Source organism: Protopterus annectens, chromosome 8.part1 (genome assembly GCF_019279795.1).
Source record: "Protopterus annectens isolate FY-2018-M chromosome 8.part1, PAN1.0, whole genome shotgun sequence".
Classification (NCBI taxonomy): domain Eukaryota; kingdom Metazoa; phylum Chordata; order Ceratodontiformes; family Protopteridae; genus Protopterus; species Protopterus annectens.
Window position 1 is genome coordinate 198,733,270 of NC_056742.1, and position 24,162 is coordinate 198,757,431.

Genomic DNA, 24,162 nt, shown 5'->3' on the forward strand with positions numbered 1-24,162 from the left:
CTATGTACATATGCATTGTGTTTGTGTAGGCCATGTACATATCCACTGCGATTACATGTATGTCATATCCAAACATGAGTGTTTTTTTTGGTGTACAGCGACAGTCATCTGTTACAGCTGTGTAAGACCCAGGGCCCCTGTTATGTGTAGAGCCGACCTGGTTATGAACTGTGGTATCATTGCATTGCATACCACATGATGGAACCCTGTCAGTACATGTGTAGTCTGCACAGTTGCTGTAGACCTATGTATAGTCCACTGGTCATGAGTAACATGGTGTTGTAGTAATGTATCGATGTGTGTTGCTGGTCCAAGGACATGGTGATGTCTGAGGGCTACATAGTAGAATGCGGCTTTTACCACTGTGATCTGCACCTGAGACATCTGTGATGGCTCTTGAGTGTGTACTGGTCAGTACATCTGAGTGGCCTTCATGTACGTGGGGACAATAACACCAGGAGCAGTCCGTCACGGTCTTAAGGCCCACATGTCTGTATCTGAGGTATACGGTGGTAGTACTATTGTGCACAACTGTGCCATATTCCAGGTGTTCCTCACTGCTGAGATGTCCGTATTTCCATTCTTGGATCTGGATTGTCAGCTGTGATCACGAACGCTACACAGCTAGCACTGACGACCGGTGTCAGATGTATGTAGTGCAGCATTCATGCTAACAATGTTCACTATCGACACACTGTGCCCTTCCGTGTTTAGAATCCATGTGCATACAAGGCAGCCCTTCGCTATTACTAAGTGTGTGAGCATGCCCAGCACGCCGTTGTGTAGATGGACACACAGTACATTCCCAACTGTGCACTTCCATGTTTAGAATCCGTGTGCGTACAAGACAGCCCTTAGTTACTACTAAGTGTGTGAGCATGCCCAGCACGCCATTGTGTAAATGGACACACAGTACATTCCAAACGGACGTGTGCTACTAAGTGTGTGAGCATGCTCAGTGACACCTTGTGTCAGTTATGTGCCTCTGTGTATGGGCATGACCATTGAAATCCTGTATAGCGATAGTGGTCATCCAGGCAACAAATGTCCATACCCCACGTCAGGATGGATTCCTACATTGAACACACTGGGACTGTTTTGAAGGGTGTACTGTCTGTGGCGCATCTCGTATCCATGTAGTGCTGTAATAGTGCTCCGTAGACAGGCAGTTGTCCAGCTCAACCACTGCCGTGTGTTTCTCTACGTCTACCTTTGGACAGTAATATGCTTTTAGACAGCTCACTCTCCATACATTCCCTATCGGCGTCTTTGCCTTTGCTGACGATGTCATCCACCTAGAAGTATGCCTCTGGGAATGTTGTGTTCCAGTAATCTTGGTAGCGCGTTCTGTAACTGCATAATACTGTAGTGTGATAAGGTAATTAGGTGTATGTTCGACTCCCGGCCCTGCCAAGTGTGTGTGTGTGTGTTTCCAGCTGCCTGGGGACAGAGTAATGCTTTTAGACGGCTCCCTCGCCATACATTCCCTATCAGTGTCTTTGCCTTTGCTGATGATGTCATCCACCTAGAAGTATGCCTTTGGAAGTGCTGTGTTCCAGTAATCTCAGTAGCGCGTTCTGTAACTGCGTAATGCTGTAGTGTGATAAGGTAGTTAGGTGTATGTTCGACTCCCAGCCCTGCCAAGTGTGCGTGTGTTTCCAGCTGCCTGGGGACAGAGTAATGCTTTTAGACAGCTCTCTCTCCATACATTCCCTATCGGCGTCTTTGTCTTTGCTGATGATGTCATCCACCTAGAAGTATGCCTCTGGGAGTGTGGTGATGCCGAAACTCGGTAGCGCGTTCTGTTACTGTGTAATGCTGTAGTGTGGTAGACTAGACAGGTAGGTGCTCGATTCCAAGGCATGGCAGGTGTGTGTGTTTGGCAGTTATACCCTATGTGTTGGTATCTGTGGGTGGCTAGCTGCAGGATGTGTTCAGTGTGTTTTGTTGCTGACCTATATAGTGTCCACAGCCCGCATAATCTGCCAAGATACTGGGTTGTCAACACATACATTCGCGAATAGGTCTGGTGAGAAAATGTCAGCAGCCCTACTCTTACCCTTAATACAGTCTGACCCATGTGACACAACAGAACACATATGCCTTGATAGTAACAACACTACATGATGCAGGTGGCACATGTAGTTTCCTTTTCATGCCTGTCTAATGCTTTGCTGTTATGTGGTCCGCTGTTGTGATATAAATGCAATATATACATATGTGTGTACATGTATATGTGTGTATGTATATGTGTGTATGTATATCTATGTATATATGTATAAAATAATATATATGATATACGTAGATATAGAGAGATGGACATAGATATAAACATATATGTCTGGGGACATCAGCACTATTGAATGTTTGTGCCGGATGATCTGTACGTGATAACTTGGGATGTATGTATATCTGCCATGGCATAGTGCTAATGCACATCGTCTGTTGTGTGCAGGGTCCCGGGTTGTAGTTGTGTAGACAACGGTTATTTTGTTGCTGGGAAGTACATGGGACATCAAATATGGTGATAGTAAGGCACTTGTTACCAGTTGTGTACGGATCTGAGTGACAGTAAGCAGTGGTTATTAATTTGGAGGTTCGGTATGGGTCATATAACTATTCATTAGAAGACTATACTATGCAGATGCGGTTGACAATAGTGTATCCCATTTATCACCAGGGTGTGATGCAGATACCTGGGGTGTATGTGTGTAGTTAGCTGGGTGCAGGGCTCGAATATAGTTGACAGCATGGGAGGGGGGGTCAGACATACTGTACGTACATTGCAGAACTGTGCCTTGGGAGTGCTCCTGCCTTAGCACACCTAAGCTAGGGGTGTGTCTATGCCTGCCTGGTGACATTGGGAGGGACAACAGCAGTAGTGGGGTAGTCAGGGTGTAAGGCTGCACAAACAGGTGATGATCAGCACAATCTGAAGATGACATGGCCAGCCCGCACCTGAACAGTACGGTAATGTGAGCAAGCAGCATACACACAGGATACTTCTGCACTCTACACCACCGGTGTATACCTGTGGGGACATTTCATGACACAGTCCAACCAAATGAGAAGGGCTGCAGCAGGCAACATAGACCAACATGTGCAGGAGGCTGAGGGCAGTGAGGATGTGTATGCTGCCGAACATCCCTTACTGGGGTGACATAAGACTTTATAGATCCAGGGTGACTTACCAGGGGCTACATGAGTTGGGGATGGTAGAGCACTATGGGGTGGACAGAGACCTCCTACAGCGGCTTGTTGACCTGTGCCTGCCACACCTGACACATCAAACAGGCCGAGGGAAACCCATCACAGTGGATACCTCGGTATGTGTTGGCCTGGCTATACTAGCCACAGGTACCTCACACAGCACAACTGGGGAGATCATGGGTATCTCACAGGCATCTGCATCCAGAGTATTGCACCAGTTCACAGACGCCATGTCAACACATGCTAGTGAGCATGTACATGTCCTCAACACACGTGATTAGTAGACAGCAATATGCATCTCTTCAACCACATGGATGACTACACGAGGGTACTGGGTGCTATAGCCTGCACACATATACACATCAAAGCACCACCCGGTGAGCGGGGTAGGGCCTACAGTCACTGTAGGGGCATACCCTCCAACATCTAGGCCATATGCGATGGCCAGGGCATTATATTGAATGTGTGTGCTGTCTGCCCTGGAAGCTGTGATGATTCTGATATATGGCTTCTGACACAGCTGTACCACACCTTTGTCAGTATGGACATCCCCTACAGTGTCCTAGTGGGGGATGCTGGGTAACCACTGGTGTCGTGGCTGATGACATCCAGCAGCAATGCACACACACCTGAACACTCACACCATAATGAGGCAGATGCACAGGCAAGACATGTAATTGAGCATGTATTTGGGATGCTCAGTTCACGGTTCTGGTATCCGGACACATCTGGTGGAGCCCTGCAGTATTCGCTAGCTACATGCACACAATTTGTTATGGTATTTGCTATGCTACACATTCTGATCCTGTAGTAACAGTTGCAGCAGGAACAGCATGGGGCATGGCCACATGGCCCAACACCACTGCCAAGGCCTGTACAGGAACAGTGTGACTTGGCGAAGGAACTACCTGAGCAGGGCCCAGTTGGCGAAAGGCCATGCACAGTAAGACCTGCCCTTGGCAAAGATGCAACACAAGGCATATGCACTGACACAGTAGGTACCCACGGATGTCCCCTCTCTGAGCCGCACACAGTACAATGGATGCCAAACATGACACTACCTGTGCTCGGCCATTTATAGGAGGTGCTCTGTGTGCATCTGACATAGGCAGCCCTCAGGCACTGTCCTCAGGTCCAGAACACCTCCAGGGTACGTCTATCACCCTAAACATTGGCAGTTGTATTAGAATGTGTATTTACCCATTGCTATGGTATGTATGTGAGCATACAAGAGACTTTGGTGGCCGACTGTTAGGGCAGCAGACAGTACACATCCATAGTGGCACCATGACATCTGTAGCACATACGGGGGGTCACAATGGTAGCCAGTAGTACACAGGGTGTCCTAACCCACTGCAGAGTATGGGCTGAACATCATGTGTGTCCGTACATCCCACACACGTTCCATGCAGCTGGACAGGTGTGGACCAATACAGACAAATGATATACAACGGCCTATGGATATGCCCAATGAATGACCCTAACCCCCAAAGACACACACAGACTACAGCAGGCCAGGCAGTTTGATGTAGGTTGTGAAAGCTAGGATGTCCAACACCACTGTGCTGGTATTTAACACTGGGATCTGACGTACACTGGTATCCCTCCAACCGGCAATTTAGGTAGGTCCACACACTGACATGGAGTACCTGGCATACCAGTATAGTAGCGGCAGATGTGTACAACTGTCAGCTGTGCCACCCATCTAACCTACACATGTGAGAGTTATGTGCGCCACCCACGGTGCTGTGTAGGACTGTGGATGCGGTTGGATGTCCCCCCACGGTATGCAGACATGCGACTATCAATGCCACATGACCATTAGCTGCCCTGCAGACACAGCATGACACCCGTCTGTGTAGAACAGAGGGGTTGGCAACACAGTACTGACTATCTGGACATGTGACACATGCAATACAGTTGTCCATACTTGGCATGCTCACACACATGACAGTATGACGGTAATGTCGGTCGACAACATGCATAACAGTCATACTGGGCATGCTCACACACTGAAACACAGGACGGCCAGGCATGCATACACCAGTGGTCCGGACATATCTGCCAGTACATTGCTATACTGATGGATGACTGCGCTGCATGGTGTGTGTGTGTGTCTATTGTCTGTACATATGCCACAATCTATTGTTAATTCACATGAGCTATGTGCGCAGGGTACTGCTACCAACACGTGAATAGGGCTGTTCTTTGCGGACAGACCAACGCCTTTGGATATGGACTGGGTAAGGCACATTCCAAGTAGGTGGGGGCAGTTGTGCGTGGGTTTGCACAGTGTTAAGCACTGCTGATCTCTGGTTACAGCACCTTTTACCCATTTAGACTCCACATTTCTTTGACAGTGCACTACTGGCATACTGGTAGACAAACACGCTTACAGCCGCTCGCTCACCGACATTTTTGCTTACATTTGTCACTCACGCTGGGTGTCTGCAATCCCTTGTGATGCGTATTATATCGGATTACATGACTATAGTATTGGGCGTGTCTAACCATTTGGCAACGGCAGGCGTTCGACTGTACGGACTCGGCGGCCCATCCAGTGATGTAATCATATTATATGATTGTTCCTCATACGATCTGCTCCCATCTGCCTCTTACATGGGAACCGATACTCTGCAATGTTGACATGTGAATATGATTTTGTTAATGCAGTTGTCCAGCGAGTTATGCTACCACATACCTACTGTATGTTTTCCACCTTTCAGATTGCACGACCGGAGACTGTAGGAATAACACCTTTCCCACTTTGCATGTGACAGTCCCTCATTAGGCATATGTCATGTGATGATACTCTAGCCATTGCAACTGTCCTGATTAGGGGACATTCTCATATTCTACGTATCTGTAGTGGTTGCTTGTTACAGGTCTTGTATACCTGACACGTCGATATGTTATATGTAGTAGCATAAGCAACTTTACAGCTGCTAGACTACACTTTGATTTGTGCTGATATGTATATTGCTGTACTATGCATGGCTGTAGGTATGTTCTGCCCTGGTACGTCTGACATTTCTACAGAACAGGTCCCACATTAGCCATTTAGAATGGTGGTAGCCCTATAGATCCTATATGTAGAGCTATCACATGTGTCAAGGCAACACATACCCACAGTCAGTTGTCAACTGACTACTTCCACGGTTTGCATACGTTAAGGTTATTCTTGTAGCATTATAATTGCTAATACTGTTTCCTATTACATGTAGCTGTTTCTGATACAACAAATTAATTTCTGACACCACTACACACAATATATGGCCTCCTTTCCCGAACTCACAGGCCATGTGCCGTAACATTCATTTTGCAGGACACAACTGCCCAGACGGGTGCGTCACTCAAAGGCATATGGGTGTGGAACCTCTTCTATTATGCTATCATCTACCTAAGGTGGTCAGCAAATTATGCACTTTCCGTCACTAGCAGACCTCACATACCAATGGGGGAGAATGAACACTGTATCAGTAACACTGCATAACACGCTGTGGGAAACATTTAGATGATTGGTTCTATTAACCAGACACATTGACAGTCACAGAGCATATGTATTCATTCACGTTTGTCGAGGTACATGCCATTTATGACTCATACATGTTGTCATCTGTCATTACCTGTATTCCGCCACCTGTCCACCTAATATCACTAATTCTGGAAGTGTTTAGTTGGACTTTGTTACATTCTGATTCATAACTATGGACGTCCATGCTAATCGGGTACACGGCACTGATTTGGTCTCTATGTATTCCCCCGATGGTTTACAGACTATCCGGTAGATGTGCTCTTCAGGTTTGGGACATATAGGCATCTGCTATGCCCACATAGGAATATTAATGACTTCCACTGGGTGGGCCTACTACATCTCTGCCAACCAGCACCTGCACACTTAAGCCCATTATTGCATACCCATGGTCCACCTACCTGGCACCCCTCTACAGCAGTCATGACATATACTTACTGTTAGCGCAGCTGGGGTATGAGCACACCCCTACACATTGCCCACTCTCCCCATCTCGGGACACGTCATACGTTTTGTCAACCCATGTATTATCACACTTGCACAACCTACTGTTCCATGTACACCTACATCCTGCTCGCATCGATGACAACAGGTTGACACATACACTGAATTTTTGGGGTCCCGCAAGGGACAGCATTATCCATGTTTAAAGTGTAGACCTTGCAGATCTCTCCCACTGCTACTTTCCTGCTGGTGGTTTGGACAGCAGCAGTGTATTAATCTTTATTGCCTGTCTATATGTCTGACCGGCCTAGCTGGGCGGTGTGGGGGGTACAACGTTTATTTATTGGACCTCCCAGTCACATATGCCCGGGCTGTATATATGTTACCCCTAATTGCTGTAAAGTAACCTAGTTATGTACATGTGTATATCTACAATGACATAGATATTTGTCTTGTGTGTATGTATATATATCAATACCTGTTGTTTGTGTATATATATCTATCTATATATATCTGTAGTATATCTTTGTGTGTGTGTGTGTATATATATATATATATATATATATATATATATATATATATATATATATATAAGTTTTTATCTATATATACATCTGTGTGTCCGTTAACCTATACATTTCCCGGACATAGACACTTACACATGTGTATTGGGTTTTATCTCTGCTTCAACAGCATATTATTGCCTTAGTCATTATGACACCAACACTTCACTCCGGTGAACTTGTGATCAGTATACTGCACGTTATACAGCGGACAGATGACGCACGTTTTTCATGTCTGGGGTGCCGCTGATAAGTGTGATGTGATACAGTGTCATTCAACATATTATTCGTATGCGCAGCCTGTTATTCCTGCTACTGTGTTTGTTTCTGTGCACATTCATATTATTAATGTTAATAGAATGAGTGTTTGTGTTACTGTGATTGTACGTCAACATATTGATGTCTGCATGTAGTTGTGTCTTTCTGCTTCTCCTGGTTTGGGGTTGTCACAGCAGAACTCCGTTCTGCTCATGGGTGGCGTATAGGTTTTACGTGCCGGGCTGTCAGCCCTGACGCACAGCGTCCGACAACGATACTCCCATTCACGCATGTCTCCAAGCAGACGACGCTCTATCTGGAAATCGCACCTACGTACTAGCTGACCTCCACGGGCCGCTCCATTGCAACCGGCGCAACATACCCTAGCACTCCTGTGTCCATAATCGCATATCCATAGTTTCTCCAGCACACCCGTGTTGAGTTACCATGCATAACAGCCATTATACACCTGATATCACAGCCATGACACACCTTTACACATTGCCCTCTCCACAGCATTGGGGCCCTACACACATTTTGTACTGCCTCGTGTATTCACAGGGTCACCATCCATTCATATTTGCACATACGTGCCTTTCCTGGTGTTATGAATTACGAATGATTTGCGGGTTACAAGTGTAGGTGGTCGCAACATGTACTACATTCCGTCTGTGTATAATGTTGACGTAGCACTTCAACGATGTTATGGCCACTGGTATAACCCTGCCTCTGGTGTGAATAGCAGTGCTCTACTCACACTTGTGCAGCTTTATCTGACATACGCTGCGAGCACTTTATAATACCTTACTTGCTCTAGATTCCCTTCACAACCCTTATGTTTGCTTTCGTCTTTCGGCATTCATTACATATATATATATATATATATATATATATATATATATATATATATCCGTAGATATATAATTGCATATTTCTGTTATGTCTGTGGATATTCATCTATACACACATCTATCTATCTATCTATCTGTCTATCTATTATATATATATATATATATATATATATATATATATATATATATAAATGTTACAGCTGTACAAGACAACATACATTTACTATGCTACAAGCTACATACACCCACGCAGGCACACTTGCATCTACTTATTCTGAGTTACATATGTTTACTGCCACTTCTTTGGAATTACATGTGCCTTATTCCTTATGAAAGTACCACTTTGATTGATGGATGCGAGACACGCGGTCACCTTTACATGTATAAATGTTGGCTTTACAGCACAGAGGCATTCATTACCCAATTAATATGTGCTATAGTCGTACTTGAACCGGGAATGCCTTTACGTTAGGCGGATGCTCTAACCACTACACTATTCTTGTTCTGCCTCATTTATATGTATACCCATGGTTTATAGCTACTCTGACATACGCCTCACCGCTTCCCTTACACAGCAGGCATCCATTCTCCTGCTGGGAAAACCGCAGTACTACACTTCCGACATTTCCTCTTTCCTACTGCTCTGGACCCGTGCTGCATGTCTACTCACTCCAAGGATATTCAGAACTCCTATGCTTATAGTCCTCGCACATACGCGTGTTTAATTTGGTAAAGGAGGGCACAGATTTTGTAATGCTGGTCATACACTCCCTTTGTTCTGTAATACCACAAGATACATCTATAGCTGGTACGGTGGTGGTGCTCTGGACCCGTGCTGCATGTCTACTCACTCCAAGGATATTCAGAACTCCTACGCTTATAGTCCTCGCACATAAGCATGTTTGATTTGGTAAAGGAGGGCACAGATTTTGTAATGCTGGTCATACACTCCCTTTGTTCTGTAATACCACAAGATACGTCTATAGCTGGTAGGGTGAAAGTCACTAAGGAGAAAGCAGGAATGTCTGGGGATGTGGCATACTTACATATATATATTGTCAGGGTTTTGATGTGCTGGTCCGGGTTTAGGCATGTCCGACTGGTGACTAGAACTGCCCTGGCGCTGTTCAAATATCAGACGTAGCACATGGACAGAGTTAGTCCAGATTTTAACATTCTACCTGTGTTTACAGCGCAGGTGTTTGGGCACCTCTGACCACATTATTAGATCGGCGCTACATAATATAGGGTGGGGAGTGGTTCTACTACATAATACAGGGTGGGGGGGTGCCACATGTTTCCCTTCACATTTGATTATTTCATTCATTTATAGATACAATGAATATTATTCTGGACATCAGTTATAAATTCACTACAGGTATGCAATAGTCCTGTCAACAAATGTGACAGTTGGTTGGTGTACATATGTGTACAGACCTCTGTGATACTCGGGGACTAGTTTCTACAGTGACATGGACAAGGCTATGACAAATCAGAGACAATCACGGACACTTCTACCATATTAGTACTATTAACTTGGAACGTGTTGACAGATTCGTATTACTACTAATTTTCTGCAGTTAAATGCATCTATTACTCTTCATTGTTGTAAGTAGTCATTCTCATTCAACACCTTTCCTCCAAAGATCACTGGCTTTGTGAGTGATTAAGAGGCTGGCCAGTTATTGTGCGAATGCTCTGACCATTGGTAGGGTTGACACATTGTCATATGTACAGGTTGGGATATATTCTGGGGACACCAGATTGTTTAGGCCAACACATACCCACAGTCAGTGCAGGTTTAGAACATTCATTAGTTTCCTAGCTGTGAGCCTATACCTTTAGCACTTTAGTTGTTCGTCTATTTCTTGTATGAATTACATATTTTCTATGCTAGCGTGACCACTTTAGGCAACTGTTACATGCAGTATGGTACATAGTTATTTCCTACAATCACAGGACATTTGGTATTGTATCATTGTTGGTCAGGACACACCTACCCACACAGTGACTGTCCCTCACACAGTGGATCAGGGGGTATCCTTTTTATGTCAGTGCCTTAATCACCCTATTTCCATGTGCCACTATGTGACTGTGTACAATATATTCTCTCGATTATTCATGTCAGGACACATGCATCATGGGCAGGTGTTTGATCCTGGGTATTAGGTTCTGCATGACCATCTAGAGCTGGACAGTCTCGTGCACCACTACTGCACATTCCAACTTGTGTCTAGATGTCTACAGGACTGGACATCACGTCTTGCTACCCATTCTAATGTTTACACAGGTTACTTATCCCATGAGGGATATCCAAAAATTTATCAAGACCAATACCGACCATGTTTTTGGTGTTACAAAAATGTGCTGGGGGTTTTACATGCACGGGATACATAGTTTGCAATCCTGAAATTGCCTAGGGTGACACTGCCTACTCCATATTTGTAGTGGTCACTATGTGTAGATGTGGCTGCGCCAAACTAGTAGGCCAAGTATGGCTGGATTTGGTGGACGTTCAGGTATGGGGGCGGGTTGTGTGCTGTGGAGGGGACGCTGGGTATTCCATTATGCATCCAGGTGTGTTGCATTTGATTTGGCCGGTTCCATCAGGACCAATCTGTGGGTATGTGCCGGTGACATACTGTACATTTGTATCGCACATTTTAATATTCATATGTTTGTGGGATTGTGTTCTACAGTATGGCCTGTCTGGTTGTATTGCAGATGTGTATACATGTTCTTTGTGTTTCTTTCTGATTCACCCGCTGCTCCCTCATACACCTCCAGTTCACCTATTCTGCATACAACACAGTCTCACCTTTGAGGATTATACCATTACCCATCCCCCCCACACACATATTCCTGACACTCCATCCATCACTGCTTTGGTTGATGGCCCATGACACGGTCAAGGTAACACATTGCATACACTACATATATCAGGTACCTGTATGGTTGTGTGGACTACCCTGGCATGTTTCACCTTCCACATGCTATACATCACGCACATGGGTACACACCCATACTTAACTTTCATGACATGATTGGTACACCCGGGTAATACCCATTCAACTGTGACACATCCTGACAAGTACAGCTTGGACCGCAGATGTGCGGATTTTGGCCGATTGTTCTGATCATTGGTAGGATGCCACCTTTTCCTATGTCCAGGATGGGATATATTCCAGACACATATCCGATTGTACTGGACAACACATACCCACAGTCAATGCTACGGATAATACTGTTCCTTTAAGCCTACATGTTGCCTTATTGTTGTAGCAGTTTATATGCGCCTTCTGTTTAATTTACATGCTTATTCTATTTCCTGTCACATATGGTATGTTAAATACGGACATACCTATTGCATGTGACTATTACATGCGTTGTGGGATATAATTCTGTCATATGGCCGCTAGGTATTTACATTTATCGTGGATTTGTTATGGACACATCTGCCCAGCTGTGTACTCTCCCTCACAATATGGGTCAGCTGGTGACCCTGACCATTGGGCTGGACGTACCTATTGGCGGCGCGCTAACATGATGCGCTTCATGTCCACTTGGTATAACTATCTACACTGCGTTGGACTATGGCCACACGGTTTTCAATGTCATTTGTTCGAGGGATAGGGTCCCGTTATTCCCTACCGTGTATTTGTGTTTGCTTCTTCATTTTGTGTTCGCAGGAACTGTCTTGCATGCTTTGCATACGTTTCAGTATCCACGGACACTGACAGATGTGATAACTATTGCTTGCAAATTGTTATATGCAAGCATTTTAGGTTGCACGTTGACAGCTGACATTTCCACGCCTCCGTGCGGCACTTCGACACGCCCTGTGCACTCGCGCTTCTTTCCTATGCACGTGGCTGTGGCGGCAGCACGCCTTCATTAATATGCATTTGGCACTACTGCTCCATCTTCATGCCACATGGTTGGCGCAAGCCTAACTCCAGCCTTGCGCTGAGCTTTATGAATCCTGGAGTCAATCTCCAATGACTGGTAACAAACCAAATGTTTTAAGAGTAAGGGACCAAAAAAATAAAGTAAATGTCTGGATATTTTTAAGTGTTATATCTTGGATGTAAAATGCTTCATCCAACACTACTGACATATATTATAGCAAGTCTGAAACAGTAGGTGCGGGAAATATTTTACATCAAAAATAAATAAAAAAATTAATATAGTACTTAATAAATAAGTAAAACACAACAATTTTACAGACAGCCCATTCTCTAAGCACAATAATGCCCTCCAGGGTGTGTGCTAATGTGTAATTAATGCCCTTCAAGGGGTGTAGAGGGCTTCTGCCTGTGCCATCAGGCCTCATAACACTCCTGGGCAGGTGTTAATTACGTGTTAACACACACCCTGTTCGGCATTTTTGCTTGCTTACTTGTCCCATCTGGGGAATGTTGCATCACCATTGGCACGCACCACGCATATGCCCTTTTCAAATGATAAAAATGTAAACCAACTTCTTATCATTTTTTTCACACAGCACTCATCTGCCTACAAATTTGAAAATTGGAATAAAGATCACACTTCAAGAATAACTATGGTTTACAGAGTTACTCTTAATTTTGTTTTTACATGAATAAGCTGAGATAAAATCATCAAAATTTGAACCTTAAGGACTGAAATAATACTACCAACTGGGACCAAATTCATCTGACATTTTTAGTAGAATATTTGATTTGGTCTTGGCAAATATTGTTTGTATACATATATATATATATATATATATATATATATATATATATATATATATATATATATATATATATATATATATATAGGAGCATTACATAATCCTGCAAGCCCAAAATCCTGAAGACCAAACTCCTGAAAGTTCTAAATACTGAAAACTTAAAATACTGAAAACTCAAAATCCTTAGTGTAGTGAAGCGCAATCTTGGAGTTGATATATTTAAGTAGCAGGGGGTGTGGGGGGTGCAAGGGGGGCTTGCCCACCCTGCATATAGTTGAAGGTAATATGTTCCTGTATATACTTGTGTCTGAATATAGTAAGTGTTGGTATCCTGAGTTTTTTAAGGATTTTGAGTTTTCAGTATTTTGAACTTTCAGGATTTTGGTCTCAGGATTTTGGGCTTCAGGATTTTGGGCTTTCAGGATTCTGTAGTGATCCCATACACACACACACACACACACACACACACACACACACACACACACATATATATATATATATATATATATATATATATATATATATACTATATATACTATATCAGTCTACCTCAGAAGGTTGACACACCACAATATTTACAGCAAGAAAGTCAACCACAAAAAGTCGAGATCGCAAATGCCAACATTAAACTATTCATGTGCGAGTAAAATCCTCAAAAACAAAATAACATTGTTTGCATGCCCCATACCCTCCTACTAATTGTTATATCCTAACTCTAAGATTGCACAATTGCAGGGAAAAAGAATATTCCCTCATCCATGGATATTTGATCTCACACAACTGTGGACCTTTTCCAATCAACTTTCTTGAAGATGACACTGTGTACCGACCTACTGAGGTTTTACCATATATAGATATTGCTAGCTATCTAGCTAGCTAGATAATCAGAGAGAGAGAACATGATATACAAAGACACCTTTCAATGGCTCAAAACATCAGATGTCCTAATAATCGAAACATATAAAAAGCAGAAAGCAAATTGTTTTTGTAGGAAGGGATCCTTGCCATGTATCCCCACATGGGTGATGTGTTCACCACACCCATACTAGTTTAAATATTCCAGCTCTGGAACTGCACAACAGTGGGGAAAAGGAGAAATTTCCTTATCTCAGTGTTCACTTAACTGAGATGTCAACAAACTGCAAACACTCTCCCAGTGATAGACAAAAAGGAATCATTCAAAATAACCTCAGATTTCAATTTTGACTATTAAACCAGATATATATATATATATATATATATATATATATATATATATATATATAGTAAGTCCAACAACAGCACCACATATGAGGTGACTAGGCTCATTTAAATTATCCAGATTACTCAGAGAGTATATAAAGGCAAAGATCTTTTATTCACATAAATACAACAGGTTAGCGCTTTCACGTATTGCTTCCTCAGACCTTGAAAATTCGAATGCAACAGTTGCGATTTTTAAATACTGCAACAATCAAGGGCGAGCCCTTCACTTAACCATTTAAATGAAACAACTTCATTATCTACCTGCTGCCAGATAATACAATATAAAACATATAAGTATGCATATTTTATCCCTGAACATTGAAACTAAAAAACTGTCATTTTGGTTTGGCTCAAATATTAGCCATTCTACATATATATATATATATATATATATATATATATATATATATATATATGTATAAAAAATAGATATAAAATTTCAGTACAATTCAAAGGATATATACATCCTAGAAAACAAATTCTAGATGGAACATAAATGTACACATTTCACTATCCATAAATAACATTGGACTCAAAGGAAGACATTGGCACATACTCATTATATCTCATCCTATCTATAGAACCAAAGCTGCATTCATTTCCAACTCACATCTACATTGAAACATTATTAGGTTGCCCTGATCACACATAATATCACAAACCAAACTCCTAGATCTCAGAATAGGTTTAATAGAGGCCTATGGCCTTAATGAAAGAGCCTCTATTAATCCTATTCTGAGATCTAGGAGTTTGGCTGTCACATTAGCCTTATGAATACATTGAGAGAATGTCTTGCCTCTTTCACCTCTGTTATATACATAGACTTGTGATATTATGTGTGATCAAGGCAACCTAATAATGTTTCAATGTAGATGTGAGTTTGGAAATGAAAGCAGCTTTGGTTCTCTAGATAGGATGAAATATAATGAGCCTGTGCCCATGTCTTCCTTTGAGTCCAATGTTATTTATGGATAGTGAAATGTGTACATTTATGTTCGGTCTAGAATTTGTTTTGTAGGATGTATATATCCTTTGAATTGTACTGACATTTTTTATATATATATACATATATATATATATATATATATATATATGTGAAGAATGGCTAATATGTGAGCCAATTCACTGGGAATGTTTTAGGTAGAATAGTTTTAATCTTGAACATATGCTCAATGACAACATTTGAAGCGTTTCATTTGAAGGTTTTGTTTATTTATTGTTATGTCCATTTTTAGTTTCAATGTTCAAGAATAAAATATGCATATTCTTATGTTTTATATTGTATTATCTGGCAGCAGGTAGATAATGAAGTTGTTTCCCTTTAAATGGTTAAGTGAAGGGCTTGCCCATGATTGTTGTAGTATTTAAAGATCACAACTGTTGCATTCGAATTTTCAAGGTCTGAGGAAGCAATACTTGAAAGCGCTAACCTGTTCCAACAAACATACACACAACTCAAGCACACCAAAATAAATAATCCACACGCATACACTTCACGAAACCCTACTCTAAACCAGACATACTCCACTAGCTACCCACTTACCTTAACCCAGCCCTAACCCTAAGGTCCCTAATTATCGCACACTCACCTTATCCACTCCCTAACCCTAACTCACCTACCCCACCCTAACCCTCAAGTCCACACAATCGCAGATTTACCTGACTCGCACCCTAACCCTAACTCACTTAACCCACCCCTAACCCTAAAGTCTGTCACTACTGCACACTCACCTCACCCGCGCCCTAACCCTAAAGTCCCTAACTACCGCACACTCTCCTTAACCCAGTCCGTTCGCTCACTTACCTTAACCCGGTCCGTAACCATCGCACCACACTTACCTGAACCCAATCCGTAACCTTCATTCACTCAGTTCCCTAAACCCGGTCCGTAACCATCGCACCACACTGCTGTAAATAGCGGAGCCACAGACCACCGAAATCTTACCCTAGGAAAAATTTTGATGTTCTAAGGCTTTGCTATTCTCAGCTCTCGCACTAAAGGGTTCGGTATTATAACATTCAAAGTTTTTGAACTTTGATGTTATAATATATACCCAGCTGCCCTTGCTGGCTATGTTAAGTCTAGCCAATTTCCCTTTTTGCTCCTGAAATAACCTATCCCCATTGGATATATATTGACCATACCCATCCTGGTTGATAATTATATATTACCCCTAATGAATAACTGGGATCATACTATAGATAATTTGAGAGGACCCATCCATGGGATACTGTATTTAGGAGCTGACTCTGTCCATTAGCAGTACAAGAGGCAGTCCTGGACTAAATTTTCTGTTTTCTATCCATGAATCTATGTTGCACTTAAATATGGACAGGGATGAACTTTGTTTTATTTGGATGGGGTGTCTGTTCCACAGCAGTGGTATCCTCTGAGATGTATACATGTCATTCCAAACCATTCTTTTGAGGTTGTAGAAGAGGCTTACATCCCTAGACTGAATATTTTTGATGCCATTTGACTTGCTTATGTGTGGTAAATCCATCAGTAATGGGTCAGAGGAGACCTTTTATGCAAAACACTGATCACCTTTTAGCAGTATCCTAAGTATAGTGACAGGACTTTGAAATTGGTTCATATGGACATGTTGTTTAGGCCTTGTATCCTTTTAGTAATGTATCTGTGGGTGTTCCACTTGTTGCGTGTCTGAATAAATACATGCCAAAATGGGACATTATATTCAATGGATGGGGTAATGCGACTCAGTAAAGAGGGACAATGACATCCCTAGATATAGACACAATCCCTTCATTTATAAGCTGTGCAGAATAGAAGGACTTTATTACCACAATAGACACATATTGGTCAAAAGAAAGGTCACTCTCCACATAAGTTCTTAAATCCCGAGCAACTGGGTCAGCTCTTAGGAGCAGTATTTTTGATGTGGTAGTTCCACAGGGTAGATGACTTCCCAAAGGCTACACTAATGCATTTTTTGGCATTTAGTTTCAGTCCATGATTTTAGCACCAATTATTTATTTGAGACAAACCTTCCTGCATGACGCCTAAGTCATTTGCCGAGTCAATGACTGCTCCCAGCTTGAAGACATCTACAAACTCAGTTAGCCAAACCCCTTTGGCATTGGCTTTACTTCAGGCAAGTAAGTGCTAAACAGGACAGGTCGCAGCACAAAATACTGAGGAGCTGCACTGATGACTGGTCTCTTTGTGGATGTAACTTCCCATATTTTGATTATCTGCATCTTATCTATTAACCGGCAGGCAATCCAGCAGGTGACATAGGGATTTACTCCCAGTCTGTTTTACTTTTCTGCTATGCCCGAGTAAGGAATTTTGTCAAAACTTTTTTAGCCTGGTTGAGATATGTGGTCTGTACCATTTTGCATTTATCCATTGCTTTGGTGGCCTTTTCCAAAAAAATACACCAGGTTGAGTAAGCATTACCTGCCCTTAACGAATTCAAACTGAGACACGTGTTTGGAAGTTCTCTGTGCCCTGACTGATTAATTGCACAATAAGTCTTTCCATGTCTTTGCATGTGAGGGTGACCAGTTTTTTTCTTTTGCTCCTCAACTCAGGGAATGGCCTCAAGTGTCAGAATAGCTAAGCAAAACTCTGAATGCACATGCTTAAAGATTGCAAGTTAGACTAATGTTCTGGAATTGAATGATATAATCAAATCGACTGCCATCTAATTAAGTGATAGAAACTGGAAGTTATGGACTGAAATGAACAATGACAATGATGCAGAGATTTTCTCTCCATTTTTTCTCCTGCACCAAGTGTGAATTGAGAAACTTTTCACCTTACATTTAATAAATAAATCCAATTTAAAAAAAATTAATTTACTTACACTACAGACTAATTTTTTCTAAAATTATAGTGTAAGTGTTATTATAAATATATATAGTGTCACAATGTATAGTATTATCACCTCAAGGCAAGAGGTTCCCCTGTTAGATTCTCAGCTGGGGTGCCTCCTGTGTGGAGTCTGCATGTCATCCCTATGTTTGTGTGGGTCTCTTCTGGGTGCTCCAGTTTCCTCCATAATCCAGATACATGCAGTAGTTGGATTGGACACTCTAAATTGGCTAAAGATACTAGTGTGCATGAGAGTGTGTGATGTGGAAGAACTACAGTGTCAGGGCTAGCCACCTAGCCGTGTAAACCTTGGCTGTAGATGATATGTCAAAGTGATACTCCAACCCACTGTGCAAAAAATTAGGAAAAAAGAGGTTCTGGATGGAGATATATATATATATATATATATATATATATATATATATATATAGGTTTACTATCATAAATTCGAAAATCAGAACAAAACGTGTCTGCATTTTCGAATTTATACATCGGAAATGAACATTTCCGAATTCTCCTAATGTCAAAAACAGCTGTGTATTTGGCGAAAATGTCGCTCGCGACATTTTCGGCAATACACAGGACTCCCACCCGTCCCGTAACTACCTACCTAACTCACCTAAACACACAGTTATGCAGGGGGGCTGTGCCCCCCTGCACCACCCAACTTAATATTCCAACTCCGAGATCGCACTACAGTGAGGAAAAGAATGTATTTCCCTAACCGCACTGTACCGCGACCCCCTCACATGAGCGAACGTTAGAATTGCGAATGCACAGTATATATATATATAGGTTTACTATCATAAATTCGAAAATCAGAACAAAACGTGTCTGCATTTTCGGGATATATATCGAAATGAACATTCGAATTCTCCTAATGTCAAAAACAGCTGTGTATTTGGCGAAAATGTCGCGACATTTTCGCAATACCACTCCTCCTCGCACAGTCCTGTAACTACCTACCTAACTCACCTAAACACACAGATATGTGCACTAACAATATTCCAACTCGAGATCGCACTACAGTGAGGAAAGAATGTATTTCCTAACGCACTGTACGCGATCCTCACATGAGCGTTAGAATTGCGAATGCACAGTCCATTCGCAATGGTAACGTTCGCTCACATCACCTGCCGAAATATGAAGTATTCGAACATCTGTTGTTCGAATACTTCATAGCCGTGCAAGTGCACATTGGCATTATGATAGTAAACCACACATATCTATATATATATATATATATATATATATATATATATATATATATATATATATATATATAGATATATATATTCACTTTAGAAGCTCAAAATACTGAAATATCGAATTTCAGTATTTCGAGCCCATAAAGTGGAGACCTGAAAAGAACGAAAACTCAGAAGCGCGAAATTCAAAATCTCACATACTGGAGATTTTGAATTAGCACTTCTAGTGTTTCTTTGTGATTATAGACTCAGGTAAGTGTTTATGTGTTAAGGGTTTTGGGTAGGAGCTGTGGTGTGTGTTGGTGTGTTTTGTTACTGTGATGTGTGTGTGCGAGGAGAATGTAGCTTGTGTGGTGGTGTTTTGTGTGTTTTTGTATGTAGTGCGACCTCAGAGTTAGAATATTTAAGTAGGGGGAGTGTGGGGGGCTTGCCTCCCACATGAGGGGGTGCAGGGGGGCTTGCCCTCCCTGCTTTTATGTAGGACAGAGCTTGTGTTTGTGTGTGGGGAGGAAGGTGTGTGTTTGTGTACACCAGAAGCGATAATTCAAAATCTCTGGTATGCGAGATTTTTGAATTTCGCACTTCTGAGTTTTTGTTCTTTTCAGGTTTCCACTTTATAGCCTTGACATTCTGAATTTCGATATTTCAGTATTTCGAGGATATAAAGTGAATCCATATTTTTATATAAATATATATGTGTGTGTGTGTGTGTGTGTGTGTGTACATATATACAGATGCATACACACACACACACACACACACACACACACACACACACACACACACACACACAAACACACACACATATATGTATACAAAATACATATGCATATATTCTATGCTATATTTTATACATAGTATATGATGCATATTGCATATTAAATGATTTGTTTTTGGTCCTACTCTGGTACAAATTAATCAGGAGTTTTGCTAATGGTTACCTTGCTAGTAAGCTCATGCCTTTTAATACTGCCTAAATATAAATACATTTGAAATAAGTGACAGAGAGTTCTAAAGGCTGTTCCCTCACTCATTCTAAATAATTAAACTACGGGATTGAATAATGTACCTTGTGAATGTATATGTATAATTTATATGTATGTACATTTATATAGCTGTATTAATTTGTAGATATTAATATATAGACCGAGATACAGACTCATACAGACTTACAGACACATTAACTCACATACATACACAGACATGCACAAATTCATGAGTTTAGATTGAAAATAGAATACTTTAATTTATATGTCTGAGGTTCATAGTTGTTTACAAGACTAATGACCTCAAGGGCCTTTTTAAGCATAGCCATGCATCCAAAATCTCTGACAAGTTCTCATACCTTTAATAAGTGAAAGCAAGGCCTTGGGAGATGAAACATTTACAAGCAGGGGCCTGGGAGATGAACAGTTTATAGGCTTCCTGTGTCCATTAGAGACAGTTGCCAAACCAGGGATGAATTTCATGTTCCCCATCCAACTGCCCAAGTTAAACTTGAATTGGGTTAGGGAGGAACTCTGCTTAACATGGATGGGGAACCTGTTCCAGAGACGGTGTAGTCTTTGGTATACATATTTTTCTGTCTAGCAGGTCCTGTTTATATTACAGGCAAGGTTTAAGTCTTTAGAATGGGTAATTCTGGTGTTGTTTGTTTTGCAGTTATGCAGGAGGTCCATCAGGGTGAGGTCTGACAATGTCTTGTATGTCAGGCATAGATCAGCCCTCAACAGCCTGTAGGAGGCAGAATACAGGGATAGGGCCTTGAGGTGGTCTGCATAAGACATGTAACTTATGCTCTGTATTCTTTTAGTGGAGAACCTCTGTGGTTGTTCCAGTTGTTGGATATGCCTGGTTAGGTACATACCAAAGGGTGCATTGTACTCAGTGATAGGTTTGATGAATGCCAAATACAGTGGATCAATGACTTCTTTGTCATTTGTCCTACATGCCATAGCTTTGTTTATAAGTTAAACAACACAGAATGATTTTCTCACTACTGGAGACATGTGATGGTCAAAGACTAGATTACTGTCTATGTGTGTCTCCAAGTCCCTGACTACTGGGTCAGCTTTTAGGGGAGTGTTGTCAATATGATAGTTACTGGGGAAGGATGGCTTCCTCCAAAAAAAAAAACTGTTAAACATTCCTTTGCATTTCGATTTTGTCCATGGCTCTCACGTCAGTTATTTGTCTTTTTCAGGCTTCCTGGAGAACATTTGTGCCATGGGTCTGCTCCTAATTTGGAATAAGGACAAGCCAAGTCCTGTTTCTTCACTCATTAATTCCAACAACAAAAAAAGTTCCATTCTTTGATCTGGTTGGAGTTCCTAATATCAGGGACAAGCTATATGTTATTTCTGTGCCCCTCAACTTAAAGTTATAGAAAAGAAAAAAATAAAACTAGTCTCAGAAATGTTTTTTCTACTTTTAAAACTGTATCAGGTCACTTGATACATGTGTAGTTTGTGGCTTGTTGATACTTATACCACACAGTTTATTCATAGGTTCACAGGTGTGTACTAGGCTAATGGCCCTGGGGCCTTTACACGCCTAGCCATAGGATTACCCTGGCATAGTGCCACCCTACCTTAGTTCCCAGTGGCTCTGTCGAGTAGAGCCACTGGATTTATCCCTGGGGTGAATTTTCTGTTTCCCATCCCACTCATCAAGATTTCTCTTGAAGAGGGTCAGTGAGGTGCTCTACTTGACATGTATGGGAAGTCTGTTCCATAGTATGGTCTCTGGGTTATGAACCTGTCCCTCCAGCATGTTCTGTTAATTGTGGTAGTGAGGTTGAGGTCTCTGGAGCATGTGGTGCAGAGAGACTGGGATTTTTTCAGATGCAGCATTTTTAACAGAGCTGGGTCAGACATGGATTTGTAAGTCAAGGAGAGATTACCTCTAAGTAGGTGATATGAGACAGAGAAAAGGTGGAGTTTTGTGAGCCTGTCCATATAGGACAAGTGTTTAAGGCCTAGGATCCTTTTTGTTAGGTACTTTTGCAGCCGCTCCAGTTGTTGCAGGTGTTTAGTGAGGTACATGCCAAATGGGGCATTGTACTCAATGACTTGCCTAATGAGGGAAGAGTAGAGGGAGACAATGACCTCTTTCTTCCTGGATGCAAAACCCTTAGTAATGAGATGTGCCACATAGAAGGACTTTTTGACCACAGTGGCAATGTGGTGATCAAAAGAGAGGTTGCTGTCAACCTATTTTCCCAGATTTCTAATAAAACCTTCTGTGTTCAGTGAACTACCATCAATGTGCTAATTCATGGAAACAGGGATTTTCCCAAAGGGGATGATGACACATTTTTTGACATTGAGCTTAAGGCCATGGTTCTGACACCAGTCGTTGGTCTCAGTGAGGCCATTCTGTAGGATGTCAACATCACTTGGGGAGTTAATAATAGCTCCCAATTTGCAATTGTCTGTGAACTTTGTTAGCCAGAGTCCTTTTGTGTTGGCCTGGACTTCAGAGAAGTAGATACTAAACATGAGAGGACCCAGGACTGAACCCTGTGGGACTCCACTTGTGACTAGTAGGCAGTCTGACTTGGAGTCAGCTACTTTCACACTGTGGGTTCTATCTGTGAGCCAATTTGCAACCCACTTAGTGATATAGGGGCTGATGCCAAGCTTAGTGAGTTTTTCTTTCTTGAGTGGGGAATGGTATCAAAAGCCTTGGCCAAATCAAGGTAGGCTGTATGAACCACCTTGCCTTCATCCATAGCTCTGGTTACTGACTCAAAGAAGTCGACCAAGTTGACCAGGCATGATCTACCCTTCACAAAACCAAACTGTGTGGGATCCAGAGTTTGGAGATTCCCTATATCCTTATTTATTAGGTCCATGATCATGCATTCCATAGCTTTGCATATCAGACTCATCAGGCTAATAGGCCGATAGATCCCACAGTCTGTAGTCGCACCTCCTTTGTGGAGAGGGATGACTGTAGCAATGCACCATTCAGTAGGGCCAATCCTGAGCTGAGGCTGTGATTGAACAGGGCACACAGGTGAGGTGCCAGTTCACTCTGTAGTTCATGTAGAACACAAACAGGGATATTGTTATGTCTCATAGAAGCTGTATTCTTGGCCTTGGACAGTGCTGTTTTAACCTGTGCAGCAGTAATACTGGCTGCCTGGCAATCTACCTGTATTGTGATTTGGTCCTTGGGGGGGTTAAGTAGGATAAAATTGGCACTGAATCTGTCGGCCAGTATACTGGCAATGTCTGTTGGCTCGGTATAAGAGGTACCATTGTGCAGTAGCTCAGAGCAAATCTGGATATT